Source organism: Meles meles, chromosome 21, assembly GCF_922984935.1.
Source record: "Meles meles chromosome 21, mMelMel3.1 paternal haplotype, whole genome shotgun sequence".
NCBI classification, from domain to species: Eukaryota; Metazoa; Chordata; class Mammalia; order Carnivora; family Mustelidae; genus Meles; species Meles meles.
The window spans coordinates 17,622,565-17,629,282 of NC_060086.1; positions in this window are offsets into that span (position 1 = coordinate 17,622,565).

The following is a 6,718-nucleotide window of genomic DNA, read 5'->3' on the forward strand; positions in this document are numbered from 1 at the left end:
CTGGGGTGGCAATCCTTATATCAGATCAATTAGATTTCAAGCCAAAGACTATAATAAGAGATGAGGAAGGACACTATATCCTACTCAAAGGGTCTGTCCAACAAGAAGATCTAACAATTTTAAATATCTATGCCCCTAACGTGGGAGCAGCCAACTATATCAACCAATTAATAACAAAATCAAAGAAACACATCAATAATAATACAATAATAGTAGGGGACTTTAACACTCCCCTCACTGAAATGGACAGATCATCCAAGCCAAAGATCAACAAGGAAATAAAGGCCTTAAATGACACACTGGACCAGATGGACATCACAGATATATTCAGAACATTTCATCCCAAAGCAACAGAATACACATTCTTCTCTAGTGCACATGGAACCTTCTCCAGAATAGATCACATCCTGGGTCACAAATCAGGTCTCAACCGGTATCAAAATATTAGGATCATTCCCTGCATATTTTCAGACCACAATGCTCTGAAGCTAGAACTCAATCATAAGAGGAAAGCTGGAATGAACCCAAATACATGGAGACTAAACAGCATCCTTCTAAAGAATGAATGGGTTAACCAGGAAATTAAAGAAGAATTGAAAAAATTCATGGAAACAAATGATAATGAAAACACAACAGTTCAAAATCTATGGGACACAGCAAAGGCAGTCCTGAGAGGAAAATATATAGCGGTACAAGCCTTTCTCAAGAAACAAGAAAGGTCTCAAGTACACAACCTAACCCTACACGTAAAGGAGCTGGAGAAAGAACAGGAAAGAAACCCTAAACCCAGCAGGAGAAGAGAAATCATAAAGATCAGAGCAGAAATCAACAAAATATAAACCAAAAAAACAACAGAAAAAATCAATGAAACTAGGAGCTGGTTCTTTGAAAGAATCAATAAGATTGATAAACCCCTGGCCAGACTCATCAAAAAGAAAAGAGAAAGGACCCAAATCAATAAAATCATGAATGAAAGAGGAGAGATCACAACTAACACCAAAGAAATACAGACAATTATAAGAACATACTATGAGCAGAAATCTTGCCATTTGTGACGACGTGGATGGAACTAGAGCGTATCATGCTTAGTGAAATAAGTCAATCGGAGAAAGACAACTATCATATGATCTCCCTGATATGAGGACATGGAGAAGCAACATGGGGGGGTAGGGGGATAGGAGAAGAATCAATGAAACAAGATGGGATTGGGAGGGAGACAAACCATAAATGACTCTTAATCTCACAAAACAAACTGGGGGTTGCTGGGGGGAGGTGGGATTGGGAGAGGGGGAGCGGGCTATGGACATTGGAGAGGGGAGGCGAACCATAAGAGACTATGGACTCTGAAAAACAACCTGAGGGTTTTGAAGGGTCAGGGGTGGGAGGTTGGGGGAACAGGTGGTGGGTGATGGGGAGGGCATGTTTTGCATGGAGCACTGGGTGTTGTGCAAAAAGAATGAATACTGTTACGCTGAAAAAATAAAAAAAAAAAAAAGAACATACTATGAGCAACTCTACGCCAACAAATTGGACAATCTGGAAGAAATGGATGCATTCCTAGAGACATATAAACTACCACAACTGAACCAGGAAGAAATAGAAAACCTGAACAGGCCCAAAACCAGTAAGGAGATTGAAACAGTCATCAAAAATCTCCAAAGAAACCAAAGCCCAGGGCCAGACGGCTTCCCAGGAGAATTCTACCAAACATTTAAAGAAGAACTCATTCCTATTCTCCTGAAACTGTTCCAAAAAATAGAAATGGAAGGAAAACTTCCAAACTCATTTTATGAGGCCAGCATCACCTTGATCCCCAAACCAGACAAGGATCCCACCAAAAAAGAGAACTACAGACCAATATCCTTGATGAACACAGATGCAAAATTCTCGCCAAAATACTAGCCAATAGGATTCAACAGTACATTAAAAGGATTATTCACCACGATCAAGTGGGATTTATTCCAGGGCTGCAGGGTTGGTTCAACATCCGCAAATCAATCAATGTGATAGAACACATTAATAAAAGAAAGAACAAGAACCATATGATACTCTCAATAGATGCTGAAAAAGCATTTGACAAAGTACAGCATCCCTTCCTGATCAAAACTCTTCAAAGTGTAGGGATAGAGGGCACATACCTCAATATTATCAAAGCCATCTATGAAAAACCCACCGCAAATATCATTCTCAATGGAGAAAAACTGAAAGCTTTTCCGTTAAGGTCAGGAACACGGCAGGGATGTCCATTATCACCACTGCTATTCAACAAAGTACTAGAAGTCCTAGCCTCAGCAATCAGACAACAAAAAGAAATTAAAGGCATCCAAATGGGTAAAGAAGAAGTCAAACTATCACTCTTCGCAGATGATATGATACTATATGTGGAAAACCCAAAAGTCTCCACTCCAAAACTGCTAGAACTTGTACAGGAATTCAGTAAAGTGTCAGCATATAAAATCAATGCACAGAAATCAGTTGCATTTCTGTACACCAACAACAAGACTGAAGAAAGAGAAATTAAGGAGTCAATCCCATTTACAATTGTACCCAAAACTATAAGATACCTAGGAATAAACCTATCCAAAGAGACTAAGAATTTATACACAGAAAATTATAAAGTACTCATGAAAGAAATTGAGGAAGACACCAAAAAATGGAAAAATGTTCCATGCTCCTGGATTGGAAGAATAAATATTGTAAAAATGTCTATGCTACCTAAAGCAATCTACACATTTAATGCAATCCCTATCAAAATACCATCCATTTTTTTCAAAGAAATGGAACAAATAATCCTCAAATTTATATGGAACCAGAAAAGACCTCGAATAGCCAAAGGAATATTGAAGAACAAAGCCAAAGTTGGTGGCATCACAATTCCGGACTTCAAGCTCTATTACAAAGCTGTCATCATCAAGACAGCATGGTACTGGCACAAAAACAGACACATAGATCAGTGGAACAGAATAGAGAGCCCAGAAATCGACCCTCAACTCTATGGTCAACTAATCTTCGACAAAGCAGGAAAGAATGTCCAATGGAAAAAAGACAGCCTCTTCAATAAATGGTGCTGTGCACATTGGACAGCCACATGCAGAAAAATGAAATTGGACCACTTCCTTAAACCACACACTAAAATAGACTCCAAATGGATGAAGGACCTCAATGTGAGAAAGGAATCCATCAACATCCTTGAGGAGAATGCAGGCAGCAACCTCTTCGACCTCAGCCGTAGCAACATCTTCCTAGGAACAACGGCAAAGGCAAGGGAAGCAAGGGCAAAAATGAACTCTTGGGATTTCATCAAGATCAAAAGCTTTTGCACAGCAAAGGAAACAGTTAACAAAACCAAAAGACAACTGACAGAATGGGAGAAGATATTTGCAAACGACATATCAGATAAAGGGCTAGTATCCAAAATCTATAAGGAACTTAGCAACCTCAACACCCAAAGAACAAACAATCCAATCAAGAAATGGGCAGAGGACATGAACAGACATCTCTGCAAAGAAGACATCCAGATGGCCAACAGACACATGAAAAAGTGCTCCACGTCACTCGGCATCAGGGAAATACAAATCAAAACCACAATGAGATATCACCTCACACCAGTCAGAATGGCTAAAATTAACAAGTCAGGAAATGACAGATGCTGGCGAGGATGCGGAGAAAGAGGAACCCTCCTCCACTGTTGGTGGGAATGCCAGCTGGTGCAACCACTCTGGAAAACAGCATGGAGGTTCCTCAAAATGTTGAAAATAGAACTACCCTATGACCCAGCAATTGCACTACTGGGTATTTACCCTAAAGATACAAACATAGTGATCCGAAGGGGCACGTGTACCCGAATGTTTATAGCATCAATGTCTACAATAGCCAGACTATGGAAAGAACCTAGATGTCCATCAACAGATGAATGGATAAAGAAGATGTGGTATATATACACAATGGAATACTATGCAGCCATCAAAAGAAATGAAATCTTGCCATTTGCGACGACGTGGATGGAACTAGAGCGTATCATGCTTAGTGAAATAAGTCAATCGGAGAAAGACAACTATCATATGATCTCCCTGATATGAGGACATGGAGAAGCAACATGGGGGGGTAGGGGGATAGGAGAAGAATCAATGAAACAAGATGGGATTGGGAGGGAGACAAACCATAAATGACTCTTAATCTCACAAAACAAACTGGGGGTTGCTCGGGGGAGGTGGGATTGGGAGAGGGGGAGCGGGCTATGGACATTGGGGAGGGGAGGCGAACCATAAGAGACTATGGACTCTGAAAAACAACCTGAGGGTTTTGAAGGCTCAGGGGTGGGAGGTTGGGGCAACCTGAGGGTTTTGAAGGGTCAGGGGTGGGAGGTTGGGGGAACAGGTGGTGGGTAATGGGGAGGGCACGTTTTGCATGGAGCACTGGGTGTTGTGCAAAAAGAATGAATACTGTTACGCTGAAAAAATAAATAAAATGGGAAAAAAAAGAAACTTCAGCAAAGTATTCATTTCATCTATTCTTCTCATTATTTTCATCCTTAAAAACATTTCAAATCCTTACCTGTCCATGCTTCCATGATTTTGCCGGCCACTGTTCCTGTAAGAAACATGCTTGTTGGCTCTCCTGTTCCAGCACATCTCCAGTCCAAGTTTGCCTGTGGAGCCAGCAATAGCTCTGTTACCAACTGAACTCCTCTGCATATGCAAACTTTTAAGTTCCACATAAGGGTGTATTGACACTTAGCAATTGTGATTGATTTAAAACTATAATACCCAGGGGCACCTGGGTGGCTCAGTGGGTTAAAGCCTCTGCCTTCGGCTCAGGTCATGATCTCAGGGTCCTGGGATCAAACCCCACATCTGGCTCTCTGCTCTGCAGGGAGCCTGCTTCCTCCTCTCTCTCTGCCTGCCTCTCTGACTATTTGTGATTTCTCTCTGTTAAATAAATAAAATATTTTAAATGTAATACCCACAAGGATCATTTTAGACTCTGGTTAAAAAGAAAATTTTAAGCTGCGCAATCATAGGTTTTGATTCGGGAGACCACAAAAACTGCATTTTTAACCAGATTATCAGGGAAATCTTTCCCAAGTGACCTAGGCATAACCATTCAGGAAACACTGGTTTAAATGAAAGAAATCCCTAAGCCACAAGCTTAGAAATCCCAAGTTTAAATACTGCAGCCCCGGCCTCATGGAAAATGTGGTTGGTGTCTGGGGGAAGGGAGCATGCTCCAAGTGGAATGATATCATCTCCATTATGAAAATTTTGAGTTCATGTCCTTAATATGTGCCTTTTCATTTACTTATAAAACATATGCTACACCTGATATAACAGGTTATGCATATTTTAGAGAAACAAATAGAAATTGAGAAACCAAAGGAAAAAGCAAAAAGCATTAGAAGAGTCTATGAATGTTCCACCCATTACTTCTGTGTTCCTTAGGGGATAGACACCACCCATTGGAGATCACTGAATGGATGAAGGATCACATGAGAAATTAATCCTAGAATAATGTAGGGGAAACGTAGAGTGCTTTTACCAGTTGCAGTAAGTATTCAGGGTATTACTGAACAACTAGAAAAGGACATTTACTCCAATTAGAAAGAATAGCTTGGAAAATGCTGCTGTGGGTGGTGACAAGGGAGGTTGGTTAATGGATGAAAATGGGGAAAACATTCCAGGACAAACAGACATGAGACAAACAGGGAAGCAAGATGCATAAGCAGTTCAGTTTGGTGAATCATCAATGACATGATTGGCCAAAGTGGCAAAAATTAAAGCAGTAGAACGAAGCATGGTCAGAGGCCTAATTGTTCAATGAGATATGTTAGAGTCTGAATGTTAATCCTGTTCATGGTGGGAATCACTGAAGAATTCATAGAAGAGAAGCAATGTGTTTGACTAGCATTGAAGTCAGTTGTACAGGTGATGGATTTGAGAATATGACCAAATATAGAAAACTGAGTTAGAAGCTGTTCCATGATACAAAGTAAGAAATGATGAGTGACTGAACTAGGCAGTAGAAAAGATATGAACTTAATAAAAGAGAAGATATGGGGGAGTAAGGAAATAGGAAAGGGACAACTCCAAAGTTTCTGTCTTCTTCCACTCATTGTATAGCAGTGATAAAAAATAAAATGAGATTTGTGTAAGGTATTTTTTAAGGGAGGAGGAGATATGAAAGGAAAATGAGGCATTTTGGGATTACCCGAGTTTGTGTTTCCTATAGACCATCCAAGTGGAGATATTCAATAAACCTTTAGCAGTTGGAGCTCGGGGGATGGGGGGAAGGTCCTTGGCTTAAAATATATATTTAGTAGTTCTTTTTATAAAAAATAGTAGAAGCCAAGGTGGTAGATGCAGTCTCCCAGAGGGGATATGGAAATTGGGAAGAGAACCAACATTTATCAGAGAAGATGTGCTCAGGAAGGAGAGCAGAAGCCATCAGAAATGCAGGTAGAGAATTAAAAAATGTGTGGTGTCATGGAGTAAAAAAAATATGCTATATTATTGGCCTTAGGAGAACAAGTGTAACAGAGTAGTGATGCAACAATCAGACAGCAGTGAGTTGAGGAGCAAATAAATTATGTGGTGGTAAATCTGGGAAATTAGATTAATTTTAAGAAGTGCAGGTGGAAAAGTTAACAGATAAATGAGATTGTATCTAGTAGGTGTTTTGGGGTAAGGACACACACACACACACACACACACACACACACACA